Raw genomic sequence first — 19,220 nt, 5'->3', positions numbered from 1 at the left:
AGTACCCCAAGCCGTGATCACGATGCTCCCAAACATAAAATACCCTCCAAAACCATGATAAAATACCCTGAATACATAACAAAATACCCCAAATGAATAATAAAATTCCCCAAATACATGATAAAATATGCCAAAAACATAATAAAATACACCAAATACATAATATGATACCCTAAATTCATCATAATATACCAAATACATAATAAAATACCCCAAATTCATAATAAAATACCCCAAAATCATAATAACATACACCAAATACATAATAAAATGCTCCAAGAAGCAATAAAACACACCAAATAAATAAGAAAGTGCCCCTCCAATGATAAGACATCAAAATAAATCATGAAATGCCCCCCAAAAAACCAAAACACCCCAAATAGATCACCAACTATCCCCCCTCCAAGAAAGAACAGAAGCAGCCAAATCTCAGCTGCAACCCTCTGGAGGGAAGGCAACTTTCATTTAAAAACCACGCACGTTTTTTTCCTTTGCCATTTCCCAACTCCTTTAAGATCATTATCACAGAACGAGATCGGAGATAAAACATTTTTATCTCCTTTTCTTTTCCTCGAGGTGGGTTTTTTTTTTTGCTAGCTGTGTACACTCCCCCCACCCCCCCTCCCCAACCCTCCTCCCAGCTCCCATGGAAGTCAATTCATGTTGAGAGTTAATGTTTCGTTAATTTATTATTTATTTTCCCTGAGCACATCGATGTATTTTGGGTTTATTTTCCCTGGTTCTCCTCAGTCACCAATTATTTTGCTCTCAAAGGGCTTTGTCGCAATCCTCTCCTTAACTTTTTTAGCCTTGCTGCTTCCCATAAGCCACAAGTGATGTTCAATGCCACAAAGCCACCTCTTGAAATAGTAAATAACACTAAATTGTATTAAATGGTGTGGGATATTATTCTGTATTATGAAATATTATTAGTTATTATTAAATGTTATCACGTTTGCTGCATGTACAAATATTGAGGAGATGCAAAGTACCCCTGGTACAGAGTGGAGATGCTGCACAGGGTACCAGTAAGAAGAAAGTCCTGCCAGGAAGATGTTGTTGGGCAAAGCTTTTGCAAATCAGGGGAAAATTGGGCTATTTTGGAGCTATTTGGAGTTCAGTGGTGGTGGAGGGAAGAGGAAGGAAGGGAGGAGAAGCAGCAGCAGAAGAAGGAGGAGGAAGTAGGATGAAGGAGGAAGAAGAAGCAGCAGTAGCAGAAGAAGAAGGAAGGAGGAGGAAGGAGGAGGAAGGAGGAGGAAGGAGGAGGAAGGAGGAGGAAGGAGGAGGAAGGAGGAGGAAGGAGGAGGAAGGAGGAGGAAGGAGGAGGAAGGAGAAACAGCAGCAGCAGCAGCAGAAGTGATATAATGTGAAATAGTCTCCCTACATAAAAAATACACACAATATACACATATAGACTATAAATATTGCATATAGAAATAGATATACTATATGAAATCTATATTGATTCTGTATTTATATAAAATATAGGACATTTAGTTGTACAAATATATTAATCACAGAATCATAGAATGGTAGGGTTGGAAGGGACCTTTAGAGATCATCTAGGCAGAACCTGCTTCTGCAGGGGGGTTGGACTAGGTGATCTCTAAAGGTCCCTTCCAACCCCTACCATTCTATGATTTATTACATGTAATAATATTATCTATATCACCTATCTTATCTATATCATACATTCTAAATATAGAGTTGATATCGTTTATCTTCCATATACACATTGTATAACACTGGTTTTATATTACCTATTGTATACAATAAATAGAGTCAATCCAGTTTCCTCCACACAACAGACACTATATTGCACATCTCTTACACAGGTTATACATTATCCATATATATCTATTATTTATGTCTTCTATATGATGAACACACAGAGTTAATAGTGTATTCTACATAGACACACACTATAGGACATAGGTACTATGGATGATGTAGACAATACTTCACCTATTAAGATCAAAACCCCAGAGTTCAGCCCATATTTTACACAAATGTTTTAGGCAAACCCCATGGTTTGGTCCCTATTTTATAAAATATATATATTTTAAGTCAGAAATCACAATTCAACTCCTAAAGACACCCCAAAAGATCCCAAATCCACGAGCAGGCAGTACATTCCTCTTCCCCCACTCAAATTCGCTTTATTTCAACTCATTTTACAACTGGGATGAGATTTATTTCCAGGGTCAGGATCTGGCACATGAGCCTTTTCTACGGATCATTTCTCATTTGACAGAAATACGTAATAATCATCTGTGAAACCTCACAGATCTCAATTCCAGATCGCAATTGAGATATAGCTAGAAATAATAATACCTGAGATCGTTGAGAGTATCTCAGTTGCAGGGATCTACTTGGTTCATTTTATTCTATTTAATCCAACATTTGCTCAGAGATTCCTGTCGGGATTGGTAGAAATCAGAGGAGAGAAGGAAACGTAGGAGAGAAAAGAAAAATGAGGGATTTTTAGGAGAGAAACCAGTGCTGAGATCTAGAGATGCACAACTTCAGCTCGACTGGGACTTGTCAGAATTTGCAAGAATCTCTTTTCTGAATTAATTTTCCTGAATTTCATTAATCTACTGGATTCCTTGTCCCAAATTTCCTATGTTTCATGAATTCATTTTCCTGACTTTCCTCGCTTTGAAGGATTTTGCCATCCTGGCACTGTCACCCTTCAGAGAAAAATCCAGTTTATTCTTAAGTAAACCTGCCTTTTGCTGCAAACAGTCCAAACCCCCGATGACAGGTTGGGGGTTTTGAGCCTCAAAACCCCACTTAATTTTTTTCCCCAATCAATCAACACCAAAGAAGCCAAAACCCTCCTGAATTTTACACTTTGCAACCAGACAGACACGTGAGGTATTTTTTTGATGCATCCTGATGTGAGGATGTGCCAGAGTAAAAAATAAAGAGGACATAGGGAGCAACCCCCCTATATTTTGGGGACATGCAAAAGTCATTTTAGGCTTGCAAAACTGAATTAATTTGCCAAGGTGGTTTGCATCCCGTGATCCCCATGGAGTATTTTTTTGGTAGCCAAGTGGAAAGGTTTATTTAGCTGGCGGCAGCAATGGCTTCACAAACATTTTTCCCCCCTTTTATCCTGCAGGGAGAACCACACAGACCGAAAGGAGATTTAATTAGCGAAAATCTCGTTAGGCAAACGAAATTATCCGTAAGACAATACTCCTCTGGACAGGGGGTATGATTAAACAAAGCCATTAATTGAGAAAGGCGCTCCAACAGTCTTGGATGGGGGGGGTATTATTTTTTTTGGGGGGGAGGGTTAATGGTAAGACTTCTCCACAAGCCCAAAAAGCCCTTGAGTGTCTCATCAGCCTGCCTTGATTGCATCATGCAAATTGCAAGTGCTGTTAGTTACTTAAACCCCAAAAACAGAGGGGAAAATCCTCACATATTTTGGAGGCCTAGGCACAAGGAAACCCAAATCTAAGTGAGGAGTCACACTGGTAACCACCAAGACCACTTGCCCACTGAGCATCAAGTACAAATGGTGTCTTTTTGAAGTGATTTTAAGATATTTTGGCATTGTTTCTAGCTCTTCCTCAAGGTATTTTTTCCACCTTAAGGCTGTGGACGTGTTCACGCTGGTCCCTAATGACACCCGGGAGCGTTGCGGCCTTCACGTGTGTCGTAATGCAAACGGTGTTCGTTTAGACAGCACGGCACTATGGGGAAAGCTAAAATAGCTGATAGCACAAGCTGCTGTACTTAATAATTCCCCATGATTTAAAATCAGGGGGTTATAACAACCGGCTGGAGGAGAGGAGAGGAGAGAGAGACGCCACTGTTCTGTTAACCTTTCGCTTTATTAGTATAGTACGGAACAGCCTATAAAAAGCATCAATTCAGGGTAAGAGTTTTTCCCTTTTCCAGGATGGCTTAAAAATGGGAGAAGAAAGAGCAACAACATCATAAAATAGGTAACCAACAAACAGGGAGGTCATATATATATATATATATAATCTCATTCAAGAGGAATGACTGGAGACCTTGAGCTTCCAAACCCTAAAAAGGACCTTTACTTCCCACTCCATGGGTTCCCAAGGGACTACCAGAGGAAAGAATCCTAGAATCAGACCGTCATTTCAGTTGGAAAACACCTTTAAGATCATTAAGTCCAACCACTAACCTCACACTGACACACAGTATCACGGCCACCCAAAAAAAAAGGGGGTAATTTGGGGGTTTTTGGGTGCAATGTGATGATTCTGCTGTCCAAAAGCAACCTATGGATGTGTTAGGTACCAGTGGAATGGAGTAACAGGAGATGCAAAGGAATGATCCACCTGATGCCAGCAGGAGCAGCAGGTAATTAACAAATCCTAATTAAATCCAGACTGGCAGAGCCCTGTGACCACAGGAGAGGGTTTACAAACACCCTTCTCAACAGCACCCTCTAATTTTGGGCATAGTTGAGGCCATTTTGGTCAAAACACTGGCAAGTCCTTGCATGAAGCGTTGTGCCTCAGCTCCTCCCTAAACCACTGATGACAGTTTTTCCCACTCCAGATTGAAAAAGGTCTTAACTCCAGGAAAAAAATGGGATTAAAATCGAGGGTGGAGAGTTTGTATATTTTCAATATTCAATCTTTTAATGTATTTTGTTTAAATATATGTTTATATTTGCAACACTTAATCTATTACATTGATTTCTCTCTCACACACATCTATTTCTCCACATATATTGCATTCCCAAATATATTCTCTCAGTATATCCCCCAACATTACATATCTGTATATACAGAGATGTAAAAAATAGTATATTCCCACATATATGGGGAATATTATAATACAATATATAGATATAAGAATATTGTATATCATATTGTATCACGTATTTATCATGTTTATTATATCATTTATTATGATCTATCATATTCCCCAGTTGATTATATTCCTCAATACAATACCCAGTCCCTAATATTATATAAAACATATATTACATCCCCCTATATATATATATGGGTAATATAATATGATATTCCACATACATTTGAACTATATCATATTGTCACCTATTATACAATTCTATTATTACCTTAAACTTAGAATTGACTCAGTGGCTGCAATTAATGGAATCATTTAGGGTTTTTTTTTTACCATATCTATCAATTTTTACACCTTTCGGGCTCAACTTGCTGTTGTCCCATTTCTGCCTCAAATCTGCTACCAGTTTTGAGCAAAACTCACTTAAATTTTTGCAGGCAAAGGGGGTTTTTTCCTGCTCTTGGGACACAAAAACCCCTTGAATAATTGGGTTTTTAGTTTAAAAATTCATGAGGCTGCAGTTGTTGAGGTCTTCAGTTTGAGGGCTCTGCAAAGGTCTTTAGCTACCTGGCTAACATCTTATGGTATTTGGTAATTTGGGTGCCCTGCAAGGGTCTTTGCTCATTTAGATGTCACACCAGGGTCTTTTAAACTGGGTGCCTGGCTGGGGTCTTTAATTTGGGTGTCCCGTGAACATCTTTGCTGAACTGAGCACCATCCCATGATCTAATTCAGGTGCTACACTAGGGTCTTTGCTAATTAGAGTGTCCTGCAAGGATCACTGCTAATTTGGCCTGTTGGGGTCTTTCAGTTTGGGTGTCCTATGAGTATCATTGCTGGTTTGGGTACCATCCCATAGCCTTTGCTAATTTAGGTGCCACGCTGAGGTCTTTCTTTGCTGATTTGGGTGCCCTACAGTGATCTCTGCTGATCTGGGTGCCTTCCTGGGGTCTTTATTTTGGGTGCTCTGCAGGTTTCTTTGCTAACCTGGGTACCACTTCACAATTTTTGTTAATTTGGATGCTCTCTTGGGAGTCTTTCATTTGGGTGCCCTACATGGACCTTGGCTGACTCTTTGCTACTTTGGGTGTTTATTTTGAGTGCCTTGGGTGCGCTGGGAGGATCTTTGCTAATTTGGGTGCTCTCCTGAGGTCTTTTATACCTCAAAACCCCAGGAGGAGCAGGCACAGTACATCCAGCATCCCAAAATCCAGCCCCCCGCGCCGCGTTAACAGCTCCCTATTTTGCTAATTGTACAAACCTAATGGGGGAAGGAGCTGGCAGGGAAGGGAGGGGGAAAAAAAAGGGTAATGGCCATCAGGCCAGCAATAAACCAAAATTAATGGTCCATGGGAAGAAATCATGTCCACTTAATACCAGCTTTGAAACTCTAATAGAATAATGGAATACCGAGGGGGGTTTCTCTGCCAGGGGGTGAGGAGGCTGCGTAGGCCACAGCCCAGCCCCTGACACAGATTTGGGGAGGTGGGCAGAGAGAACAAGAGGGTCTTTCACTGCCCAGGTCCTTTCACCATCCTGGGACAGGCAACCAGGAGGAGGGAAGGATAAATCCAGTGGGAGCTGAGCCCCTTCCTGCTGCTCTGGTCTCAGGAAGGGTTGAGCTGCTGGAAAACACCTCGCTGGGGCTGTGGCCAGTGCTGGGGGGTATTTGCTCTTTCTTTTCCTTTCTTCAATTATTTTCTTTAAATTTCTTTATTCTTTTTTCTTAATTTTTAATTTTCTTTTTGCTTTTTATTACTTTTTTTTTTTGCATTCTCTTATCTATTATTTTTTAGCTTCTCCTTTTTTCCTTTTCTTTTTTCTTCTTTTATTCTCCCAATTTTCATCATTTTTTTAACCAATTCTACTCTATTCTTATTTTCTGTTTTTCTAATTTCCCTTCTCCTTCCTTCCAATTCCTTTTTTCATCCTCTTTTTTCCTCCTTTTATTCCCTATTTTCCTTTTTCTATTTTCTTGTCTTTTTTAACTCCCTTTTTTCTCTTTTTCTTTCCTTTTTTTCCCCCCTATTTCCCTTTCCCCCCCACCTTTGAGAAAGGAAAATTTCCCTGCAACATCAAAGGAGAAAAAAACCATCCAAACCTCTAACACAACAGCATCCTCAGCACTGTGGCCACACCACCCAGAGATTCCCAATCTCTCTTTCCAGTATCTCCCATTACCCCCCCCCCAGATCTGCTTCACCCCCAGGCACAATTCAATCATGTGAAGATTTTTCCTCACCCTGGGACAAAAAAACTAAAGTGTACAAATATCCCCCTTCCCAAACTTTTCCTTCTGTGATGTGAGAAGCTTTTGGCCAGGAATGTTTGGGCACGAGCAAAGCCCTTAATTCCAGGAAAACTGGGATTAAAAGCGGACGTGGAGTATTTATATGAAGTTGTGTAAACATAGACACTACAACCCAGCAGACATCACCAGCCCTTTGAAAAATCTCAACTATGTGACAGAAAAAAATCCACATTTTCCAAGCAATCTACACCACCCAACAGCCAAAAGAAAACCAGCAAAAAAACAGTCGTTTTTATGTCCCAAAATATTGGGTAATGCAAGGATGGTGTTGGAGACAGCATCCCAAAAGTAGGCTGCAATCCCCATCTCAATAGTTCCCTTCCAATAGTGCCAAAACTCCACCACAGAGGCTTGAGAGCATCCTTCCTATGGGAAAATACTATCTTTTTCCCCTAAAAATGCCAGAAGTGGGACGTTAAAAAACATTCCCGCTATTGACGAGCCACTTGGATGGGGATGATGGATCAAGGGCACTCAGGGATGCTCCAGCTCTTCATTCACAGGAGAAAAAACAAACACCAAGCCTGGATTTACTCAATTCCCAATATTCAAATGGAAAACTCAACCAAGACCGCAGGGCAGAAACTGGTTTTCATCCCCTTGCAACAGCAAAACGAGGAGCAAGAAGCTCCAGGATATAATCAAGGGATGTGCTGGACCTCGTGGCACAGGATCCGGCCTCGCTGAGAGATTTCATAGCCAGGTCCTATTTTAAGATGAGATATTATTCCACCAACAATTTCCCTCGGTTTCATGTGACATCAACCCCAGCACCCCTAAAATAAACAGGCGGCCGCTCCTGTCTTTATAACAGCATTATAAATGTCAGATATAATAACTCAGACACACCAATAACTGATATCAATGATTTCTCTTCATTTAGGTTATTTATAGGAAGGAGAATAAAAGCATGCTGAAGGAGAAAAACACTCTGGATTTGGGCAAATATTTGGAAATCCCTTTAATTAAAGGTAGAGTGGACTCAAGGATGCTGCTGCTATCTGGAGCTTGGGATCGTGGAGGGATCTGGGAGATTTTTATCCCCTATTTGGGGAGTTTAGGTGTGGAAATGAAACAAAAATAAAGCTAATCAATCCAAAATAAATCCATCTTTACTCCCTGAACAGGATTGGTCCCTGCTGGCCACACACTCAGGGTTTTCCTACCAGAAGCAGCAACAGAGAGGTGATGCTCCATGTGCCAAAATTGTTGGGAAAATTATTGCTCACTGATTTCTTTCCCTTTTTTTTACCACCCACAATGACCCCAAAAGGGATTTTTGCTGTTTGGAGCTAAAAATCTCTTGCTTTAGGATTATCCCCATCCTTGCAGCTGTGTCACTCTTTATTATTGTACATTATTTCCTATTATACACATTATAAACTAAAAGAATGTCACTAAAACAGCCCAGTCTCTCGACTGAAAACTATTTTATCAGCTGGGATACTTGTGGAGGACAAGCATCACTCTTTGCAGATGAAACTCACTTGGCAGCAAGTCTGGAAGTTATTTCTGATTCTATTTCTGCAGCTTTAGGGAGCTCACCCTGTGTTATCTACTTTCCTCGCTTGCAAATGGGACATAAAGCTCGAAATTTGTGTCGTAACCAAAGAGAAAAGGACAAGGGCAAAGATTTCACCAGGAATCTGAGCATCCACATCTACAAGCACGTGCATGTATCTCAGTAATCACCATTATTCACCATCATACAGCACATTGGGATGTTTCACTTCCATCAGAAAAGTTACTTTTACTGATGAGCAAGTCAGGAGATGACAATGATTTTCCTGCCTCAAAGCTGTAACAGGGAAGACAAGGCACCCTCAGCACTCATCCTGCTCTCCTGCTTGATTATTTCCTATTACAAATCAACCCAGTGATATTTCCTATTACAAATCAACCCATTGACAATTCCTATTATAAATCAATTTCTTGATGTTTCCCATTACAAATCAATCCACTGACATTTCCTATTATAAATCAATCCATCAATAATTTGCTATTACAAACCAGTCCATATTTCCTATCATCAATCAATCCATTGATATCTCCTACCATAAATCAACCCACTGATATTTCCTATTACAAATCAATCCATCAATAATTTCCCATTACAAACTGATTCATCAATAATTTCCTATTGCAAATCAATCCACTGCTATTTCTTACTACAAACCAATCCATTGATATTTCCTATTACAAACCAATTCACTGATATTTCTTATTACAAAGCAATCCATTGGCAACCTCCTATTATAAACCAATCCCTTGATGTTTCCTATTATTAATCAATCCATTGAGAACTTCCAATTACAGATCAATCCATCGATAACTTGCCATTACAAATCAATCCATTGATATTTCCTATTATAAAACAATCCATTGATATTTCCTATTATAAATAATCCACTGATATCTATTATAAATTAACCTATTGATCATTTCCTACTATAAATAATCCACTGATATCTCCTATTATAAATCAACCTATTGATCACTTCCTACTATGAATCAACCCACTGATATTTCTTATTACAAATCATTCCACTGATAATTTCATATTACAAATCAATCAACACATGATCTTCCACTATAAATCAATCAATCAATAGGTTTTTATTATAAGTTACTTGGAATTAAATCAAGTTTAATTACACTTAGGTTCAGTCACCACCAGGCTAAACAGCACCATATCCATTCCCCCTCCCTCCAAAAAAGCAGGTATTTATAGCCATCATGTCTCATCCCCTCTGCCCTCAGCCTCAGTGATTAATTAAATTAGCACAAAGAGTGGCTTGTTGAGGACTCTGGCCTCGTGAAGTCGAGCTGGCTCACAGGAAACAAAGGGTTGAATTCTGTCTGGTTGGCTGATGGGTGCTGCATGTCCCAGCCTGGTGCTGGAGCAGGGCCAGGGGGAAGGAATCACCCCATCCCCAGCACCACGGTGGGATGTGGTTGGGTGAAGGGAGTCTTTGCTAAGGGGGGTTTTAAAGGGGGCTTTGCAAATCCCACCTCAGAGAGGATTCCCAGGCTCATCACTCCCTAGATTCGTGCCAGACTCCATCACAACCTGACAGTTCACTGTTAAAGCAGCCAAGGGAGAGACACCTAGAACCCCTAAGCCCTCCTCAAGTCATCACAGGAGCACACCAACCCCCCCTCTGAGCATAATTCAGGGTGAAAAAGCTCCAGGTAATTCCCTGCAGGGATAACAGGGGCTGGGAATTTCTCTGGCTCCCCCCCTGCCCCGTGGAGCCAAATCCCAACATAAATGGTTGCAGGGAAAATAAAACCCTCCAGTGTCTATACCTTGAGATAACCTTGGCCACTTTCCAGGTGGCTCTGCTATTAAAGATGCTACTAAATTGCTTTATTTGGTGGGTTTTTTAGCATAAATATTCTCACTGGGCCCTTCAGCACCGCTGTTTGAGATGTTAATTTTAAAAAGAGAGGAAGAGAGGGAGAGGAAATAAAACCCTCATGTTTTTGGGGGTTGTTTAGGTAAGGAGGAATGATTTAGCGTGGTGTAGGGTGGGATTAAAGTGGAAAAGGTGCTGTTAAATAGAAGGCAGAGCTCCTGGAGTGTGAGAAGTGGCTGCCAGGATGAGGAGAAAACACTGAAATGCTCAAAAAGAGTAAAAAGCAGCTCAATAAAATGACCAGGCGTCATTAAAACAGCACCAGTGGCACTCAAATTGGACAAGCATCAGCAAAAGTGAATGAGCATCCCTTAATATTGCACGAGCATCCCTAAAACTTCAATGGCATCCCTAAAAATCACACCAGTTATCTGTCAAAAATCATAGGAGCAGCACTAAAATGGGACAAGTCTCACTGAAAATGGACAAGCATCCCTAAACAAATGCACCAGCGGCCCTGAAAGTTGCACCACAATCCCTTAAACCCCTAAATATTGCACTACAGATCCTCTGCATTGCCCCAGAGTCCCTAAAAATTGCACCATCAACCCCAAAATTGCACGAGCATCCCTAAAAATGGCACAGGGCAAAAAAATGACCCCACTGAACACAGGGGAGAAGGGAAGGTGGGGACCATCCAAGCATTTCCTAGCCCTATCCCAGGAAAATGAGGAGGGAGGTGACTCATCTCCCGGAGTATAAAATCCAAAGATGTCCTTTTTTCCCCTAAATGTATTTATTTAGGAGCACAAACGACGCAGGATCTTCATCCCCTTCCTCACTTTAAAACCCTTTAAACTCACATCAAAACCCTCCCACGCTGTTTAAACCCCTGAGAGAGGGATGCTCCAGCCTGACCCCAGGAAACATAAAGTCAGGAGGAAAATTGAAGCTGGATTTAAACTGGAGGAAGGCTCTGCTTAAAAATTCTGTCTCTCAATCGTGGTTTCTTTTACCCCCTCAGATCCTTAGAGGAAAATAACCCCTCAATCCCATTACTATTTCTTCCTTCTTATTTGACTCCTACTGTTGTCTTTTTAACTAATATTTATGATTTCTTATTGATTTTACTACTGCTGATAATAACAACTATCATCCTGTTTGTTCTTTGCCTCCACACCAACAAAATACCCCAATTCACAAAGCTATTTGCTTAAAGCCAACAAGCATTTATATCTGACCATTTCCATCCAGCAAACTACTTCCAAATGTATCAAAATGTATTAAAAAAAGCATTACAGAAACAGAGTAGCATCAGTGTTTCAATACCTGACAAACTGCCCCACTCCAAGGGTGGGTTTTGTGGCAACTAATTAATTGCTGGAGTTAAGAGACCTTGGCTCTGGCACTGAGATATAAAGAAACCAATTTCTGCACATAAATGTATTTAAAAGACCTTTCTGGGCACTTTATTGAAATGGGATTTTCTTGGGATTGGGATAATAAATAATAATAAAAGTTCCTTTTTCTTCTTTTTAACTCTTCCAGCAAAGTTTATGGACTCAGGACAGAGATCTGGGGAAGGGCTGAACTAATTGTATTGAAATCGGGTGAGTTATAAGGAGGAGCAAGGTCAAAATGCAAGAGGCAGGATGGAGAATGTGGGATGCTCCAGAGGGTAGACCCTCACTCACCACCTCCAAGCTGCTTATTCCCAACTATTTATTATGTGCTGATGAAGGGACTAGTAAAAATTCAAGACTCTGAAGGGGTTTGGCTCATTGATCTTGCTCCCTTTGGAAAAAGACAGCAGAAAAGTGCTCAAAAAGAGAGGAAAATACCAAAATAAGGATAAAAAACTCAGATGAATCAAGTCAGAAAAGCCATTTTTTCTGGGATAGGCACCAAAATGCTCAAACAGGCACCAAAACTGCATCCTGGTATCACCAGCAGCATTTGGAGGGAGAAATCAGCAGCTTGCAACAAGGAATTTTGCTTCTAAATTTCCTACTCGGGAGCATTCAAATGGTCTGAAGGAGTTTCCATCCACCATAGCAGAGGGAATTGGTGTGGGGATAGGGAAGCTGGTAATTGCTCTTCTCAAACTTGCCTTGGAAGCTTCAAGGAGTGCTTAAAAACCTCATATTCAGGGCTTTATAAAGCTGTAAAGTGCCTTCTGACATGCCTAGAAGTGATGTATCTGTAAGAGCAGTCCGAATAATCCGAGGGCTAACCTGCTGCTGAGCAGCTCATGTGAAATGAAAGCACTAACATTCAATATTCTCACTTTTTAAGAGATTATTTGGGGAAGTTTTGACTGGCTGGATGATTGGTGATGTTCTTGCAGCATGGGAGGGGGGGAGAAGGTCAGTGGGTATCCCCAGGGATATGGAGGAGCCCTGTTTGAGGGACATGTGGGTGTCTCAAGTGGAGAAAGGGGTAAAAAAGGGGAAAAGAAAAGGGGGGAATGTAGAAAAAATATTACAAAGTGAATCCAAAAGAACAACAAAAGGAAAAAAATCAAAATGGGGGGGGAAGGAGGAAAAGGGAGAGAAAAAAGACAAAAGGGGAAAAAGGGAAGGAAAGCAAAGAAAAATGAAAGAGGGAAGGGAAAAGAAGGGAAAAGAAGGGAAAAGAAGGGAAAAGAAGGGAAAAGAAGGGAAAAGAAGGGAAAAGAAGGGAAAAGAAGGGAAAAGAAGGGAAAAGATCATTAGAAAATAAGCATGCAGACATGGGGCTCAGGGACATGGCTTTTTGGTGGACTTGGCAACTGGACTCAGTTCTATTAAAGGTCTTTTCCAACCTCAGTGGCTCTGGAGTTGCAGGACTCTATGAAACTAAATCGGGATAAAAAGAAGAGAGGAAGAAAATAAAGCTACATCAAACAAAAGAATCATTAACAAATTAAAAGCTGATGAAATAGGGCTTGAATTAGGTTTTCATTTTGAATGAAATGTGGTATTTGAAGTCAAAAATGACCCAAATCTGAGCATTGTGGAGAATTGTCTCTAGCTGAGGCAGCTCCTGAGCTGGAGTTTTAGATATGCCTTGTCCTCTTTGTGAGCTCTCCTTCCTCATCCCTCCCTCCCAGCATCTGCACCTTGTTAGTCACAGCAGCATCCCCTACAGCAGCTTTGACCCCCCCCCCCCAAAAAAAAGCCTTTTTTTCCCCTTAGAAACCCCTCAAAACAAAACACCAGAAGCTCACAAATATTTAACAGACGCTGGTTTAAATCACAGCGCCGCGTTAACAGAGGTTTGTTCCCTCTTCAAAGAGGAACCAGAAAGAGCCAAAGAGACAAAAATATTGCAACCAAAGAGCCAAAAGAAATGAGATAATGAGGCAGGGGATGAGCTGAGGCCAAATTCTCCCCTTATTTATACAGCTGCAAATAACAGCTGGGCCGAGGTGACCTCGTCCCCTCCATCCGCCCCGGAGGGGTTGGGTTTCCCCTTGGGATTACCTGGAGCGTCACCTCTCTCCTTGCAAAGCTGGAGACAGGGACAAATCATGCCTAGATTTAACCAAAGGTACATCCCCATCCCTCCAGATTCTTCTTTTGAGTCAAACACCTTAAATGTTCCAACTAACAGCGGCAGGGAATAAATCCACCTTCGAAACTGCTTTGGGAATCCTTTTGGGATATTAAATCCGCCTGAGAAATGTCTGGATCCAGCAAATTAACCAGTGAACACTCCCCAAAAAGCAGTTTTTCATATTTCAGAGTAAAGAAAGGATGGAGAACAACTAGGGGAGGGATGTTGAGATACATCAGGGGGACCCACGACCGTAAATATAGAAGATACTGATGCTGGGTGCAGCTTTCCCATCAGCACCAGGGATGGCAAATTTCTCGCTAATTTCACCCTAATTGTGGCAAAAGTTTCCTCTCAACTCTCAGAAACATGTTTGAATGTGGTATTTCTACAAGGAGAAAATGAAAAGGGTCACAGAAGAGGTTGGTGGGAGGATATAAAAGTCATCTCATCGCTCGGAGGTTTATGGGTGTTGTAGATCAATGTGGGGGGGGGGAAAATCCAAACACAAACATTCCATCAGTTAAAAGTTCACTGGAAAGCAAAAAAATCACCTGAAATCCAACACTTGCTCCATTGCAAGAACTCAGTTTTGTCCCAGAGTTGAGGGAATAAAGGTTCATTTCCTGATGGTGCAGCGGGATAAAAGCTGCTCCTCACAACGCGACTTTCGGCGTTGACTTAAATAAATACATTTATTTCCTTAAAATAAAGGAGATTTCCTTAAAAAGAAGGAATTTCCTTCGAAAAAAATATCCTTCTTTTATAAAATAAACCCTTTAAAAAGGAGATATCCTTTAAAAATGAGATTTCCTTAAGAAATGGGTGATTTCCTTTAAAAAGAAGCAATTTCCTTCGAGAAAAAGGCACCTAAAAAAAATAGGGGGAATATCCTTTAAAAAAAGGTTAAAAAACAAGGTGATTTTACTTTTTCAGAGGGATATTTTGGGTTATAAAATGAAAGATTCCCTTAAAACAAAAGGGAAATTCCCCATTTTAGAAGAAAAAGCAGTTTCCTTTGGGGAAAAAAAAAGTGATTTCCTTTAAAAATGAGCAATTTTCATGGAAAAAGGGCAACTTCTTCAAGAAAAAAGAGGAAATTCCCTTAGAAAAGGCAGATTTCATTTTAAATATGGGTAATTTCCTTTAAAAATCCGTGATTTTCTTTGAAAAGCGAGTGATTTCCTTCACCCCTCCCCCAAAAAGGCAGGAGCTGGAATGGGGACACAGCAGCACTTTTGTGTTTTGCCCCCACTTTATGCTCTTGGAGGGGTTTAATGTCAGATATAGAATGTGTGACATTGATCATGTTATAGATTCATCACTATAAAATAAAGGGGGTTATAAGACATCTCCTCAACGCTGGTTTAGGGGGAGCTGGGGCTGCAAATTGCCTGCAAAAAAGCCCAATCTGGGGACAATGGGGGAGTGGAGCATCTCCAGCTGCCAGCTCCCCTATTAACCTAACCCGTAATTAGCCTCAAGCAATTAACTTTTGCCACCTAATGAAGGAATCTGGGTGCAGGGACTTCAATCAAATAGGAAGAAGGGGGGAAAAAAAACCCTCCAAAAACAATTAAGGGGGAATCCCATCATCATCCATCTGCTCTGAGAGGGTTTAAATCCCCCCCTCTTCAAAAAAGGTGGGTTTAACCCAGTATCCAATTAATTCACCCAGATCCCTCTCCTTATCTACATGAAGCCCCAAAACATCAGACACTTAAAACCCAAGGTTTTTAAGGTGGTTCGTTTTTTTCCCTGGGAGCACCCCACTTCTTTTCCCACACCAAGGAAGATGCCAAAGCTGCCGAGTCAGCACTTTTTGAGGCGTGATACCCACAGGTTTCACCCAAACCACGCACCACTTTCTCTTCCCCCTCCCCTCCCTCTCCATTCTGCTTCCCCAAAACCTTTTCAGATTTCAAGGTAAAACAAGGCAGGAAAAGAGCAACTCAAAGCATTTCTTGCCTCTTGTTTTTTGTGCTTCTCCCCAGCAGACAGCTGCCCCCACATCTTGGCCAAAAATAATCCATCCCACACAAACATACACACACACACATTGACACACACACCCCTTTGCCTTTAATCTAATCTCCCCGGCTGGGAGTTTGAAAATATCCTGCCGGGTTTAGGGTTTCCCGTTATCTGAGAGAGTGGGAAAAAAAGATCCTTGAGAGGGAGGAAAGAAATAGGAAGAGCCCAAACAAAGAGCAGGAGCCAAAAGAGCCCAAGTTGAGCTTCGATACCCAAGGAGGAGAGAGGGATGAAGTAGAGGAGTGGATGAGGGGGGAGGGATTCACAGAGATCCTTCATCAAAACTTCCCAAAGCCGAGCGATGCTGTCGGTGGAGTCACCCTCCTGCTGATGGAACCGCGCTCAGAAACTCCAAACAAATCCCAAGCCACAGCAATTCCTGACAAAAGTGTGTGCTGGGTGTCCCCCCACCCCCTCCCTTCCCTGAGACCCTCGTAAAACCAAGGGGTTATGAAGGGTTTCTCTCACCTTGCAGGCACTGGGGTGGACGGGGAGGTTCCCTGCAGAGCTGTCCCAGGGTGCGCTGGGTGGGGGACACACGCTGGGAGAAGGGGGTGCACGGGGAGAAAAAGGGGTGCAAGTTTGGGGGAAGGAGGTGGGGGAGTTACCCCTGGAGAAGCGTCAGGCTGCGGCACGTCGGCCAGGGCCGTGTTTTGGCACTGGCATTGAGCCCGTTTGGGGCCCTGCAAGGCACATGGTACCCCCCACCCATCCCACCACCTCGGTGGGTGCTCTGGGGGAAGCAGGAGGCACCCCAAAAGATAAAGGGGTGCTGAGTAAAGCTGGGAGGCTGAGGACAAAGCAGCCTCCTCCTCCCCAGACCCACTTGTATGGGGGTCAACTTTGCAGCTGCAACATGCAATGAACTGTAGAGGGGCTCCAATCACTTAGAGGGGGAAGGTGCAACTGGTAGGGGGGACTGCAAACCCTGGGAGGGGTGGGGGCATTGCAAGCAGCAGCACAGTTAGGGGGCTGTTGCAAGCCCATTGCAACTGGTCAATGGTCTGCAGCACGTCTGGGGACACTGCAACTAGCTTAGGGGTGGAGGGGGAACTGCACACACACCTTCCCCCTGGGAGTATTGCAATCGGCCGGGGGTCTGCAGGGAATTGCAAACGGCTGAAGGGGGGGGATTGAACCCCCCCACCCCGAGGGGAATTGCAACCAGTTGAGGAGTCCACAGCCAGGCTGAGGGTGTTGCAGGCAGCCGGTGGAGTGGGGGGGCGGCTGGAAACCCCCTCGGTGGGGCATTGCAACGTTGAAGGGGGAGGACTGCAACTGGCCAGGGGGTCTGCAGCAAGTCTGAGGGCACTGCAACCGGCTGACGGGGTTGTAACCCCCCCGGGAGAGGCAGAGCAAGCGACAAGGGAGGGTTCTGCAAGCAGTCCGAGGGCATTGCAACGGGATGGGGGGGGGGGGGGAGGTCTACAACCAGCCGGGGAGGTGCAACCAGCACTAGGAGCACTGCAACCCGCCAAGGGGTACTGCAACCGGACAGCGCGGATTGCAATCGGCCTGAGGGGAGGGTCTGCAACCCCCTGGGAGCACTGCAACCGGCCGGGGAGGTCACTGCAACCCCCCTAAACCACCGTAGCCCCCCGAAATCATCGCAACCGGACGCGGAGGAGGGGAAGGGTGGGGGGGGAGGTGTCACCGCAGAGAACCGCAACGGCGGGAGCAAACCGCAGGCAGCTGGAGGTCAGCCCGGGGTGGCGAGGGCGGGGGGGGGGGTGTGGGGGGAACCGGACACCGGGGCCACGGACACACACACGCTGCAACCGAGGCCGTGAGGGGAACCGCTGCTCCGGGAGGGGAGGCGGCGCGGAACGGCAAGTTACTTCCCACACCGGAGGGGATGGGGGGGGGGGGGGGGGGGGGAGGGAGGGAGGAGGAAGGGGGGGGGGGGAAGGTTGGGGGGGGGGGTGTCCCCGTCGCCGCCGCCGCCGCCACACGTGCCCCGCCGCCCGGGCCGCTTTGTCCGCGGCTTCTCGGCTCGGGCTCCGCCCGCCCCCGCGCGGCGGCCCCGCCGGTGAGTGACAGCCTACCTGCCCGCCAATCTTCATCACACCGACACCGGCCTGACAGCGCGGCCGCCGCCGCCGCCCGCCCGCCCGCCCGGCCCCGCGCGCCGCCGCCGCCGCGCCCCGCCCCCGGCCCCGCCCCGCCCCGCGCGCCGGCCCCGCCCCCGGGCCCGGCCCCGCCCCCGGGCGCGCGCCCCCTCACGCACCGACCGGCCCCGCCGCCCCGCGCGCGCGCGCCATCCGCCGCCCCCTGCCGGCGCGCGGCGACGTGCCGCCCCCTCACACAGCACCCGCGGCGCCCCTCCGGGTGCGTGTCAACCCCCCACACCTTTGTGCCCCTCAACACCTTTGTGCCCCCCCAAACACCTTTGTGCCCCCCAAATACCTTTGTGCCCCCCAAACACCTTTGTGCCCCCCCAACACCTTTGTGCCCCCCCAAACACCTTTGTGCCCCCCAAACACATTTGTGTCCCCCAACCACCTTTGTGCCCCCCAAACACATTTGTGCCCCCCCAACACCTTTGTGCCCCTTAAACACATTTGTTCCCCCCAACACATTTGTTCCCCCCAACACCTTTGTGCCCCTTAAACACATTTGTTCCCCCCAACACCTTTGTGCCCCCCCAACACCTTTGTGCCCCCCAAACACCTTTGTGCCCCCCAAACACATTTGTGCCCCCCAACACCTTTGTGCCCCCCCAAACACCTTTGTGCCCCCCAAACACATTTGTGCCCCCCAACACCTTTGTGCCCCTTAAACACATTTGTTCCCCCCAACACCTTTGTGCCCCCCCAACACCTTTGTGCCCCCCAACACCTTTGTGCCCCCCCAACACCTTTGTGCCCCCCAAACACCTTTGTGCCCCCCCAACACCTTTGTGCCCCCCAAACACCTTTGTGCCCCCCCAACACCTTTGTGCCCCCCAAACACCTTTGTGCCCCCCAACACCTTTGTGACCCCCCAAACACGTTTGTACCCCCTCAAACACCTTTGTGCCCCCTTAAACAGGTTTGTGCCTCCCAAACACCTTTGTGCCCCCCAAACACATTTGTGCCCCTCAACACATTTGTGTCCCCACCAATACATTTGTGCCCCCCAAACACCTTTGTGCCCCCCAAACACCTTTGTGCCCCCCAAACACCTTT

The 19,220-nt window shown here is 44.7% G+C and overlaps 1 protein-coding gene across 4 annotated transcripts in view; it reads right to left on the bottom strand.

Annotated features, from left to right (window-relative positions):
• Positions 1-18,159, bottom strand: part of PKNOX2 (PBX/knotted 1 homeobox 2) — an 81,073-nt gene extending 62,914 nt beyond the window's left edge. Inside the window, exon 1 of one of the 4 annotated variants that reach the window (XM_062014013.1) lies at positions 18,099-18,159. The gene's annotated coding sequence lies outside the window, so the exon portion shown is untranslated. The remainder of the gene's footprint in view (positions 1-18,098) is intronic. The other 3 variants (XM_062014012.1, XM_062014014.1, XM_062014011.1) reach the window with 3 other exon arrangements.
• Positions 18,160-19,220: the final 1,061 nt, after the last annotated feature.

Source organism: Colius striatus, chromosome 23 (genome assembly GCF_028858725.1).
Source record: "Colius striatus isolate bColStr4 chromosome 23, bColStr4.1.hap1, whole genome shotgun sequence".
Classification (NCBI taxonomy): Eukaryota; Metazoa; Chordata; class Aves; order Coliiformes; family Coliidae; genus Colius; species Colius striatus.
Note: the sequence above shows the minus strand (reverse complement) of the source record. Positions and strands in the feature narration are given on the sequence as shown.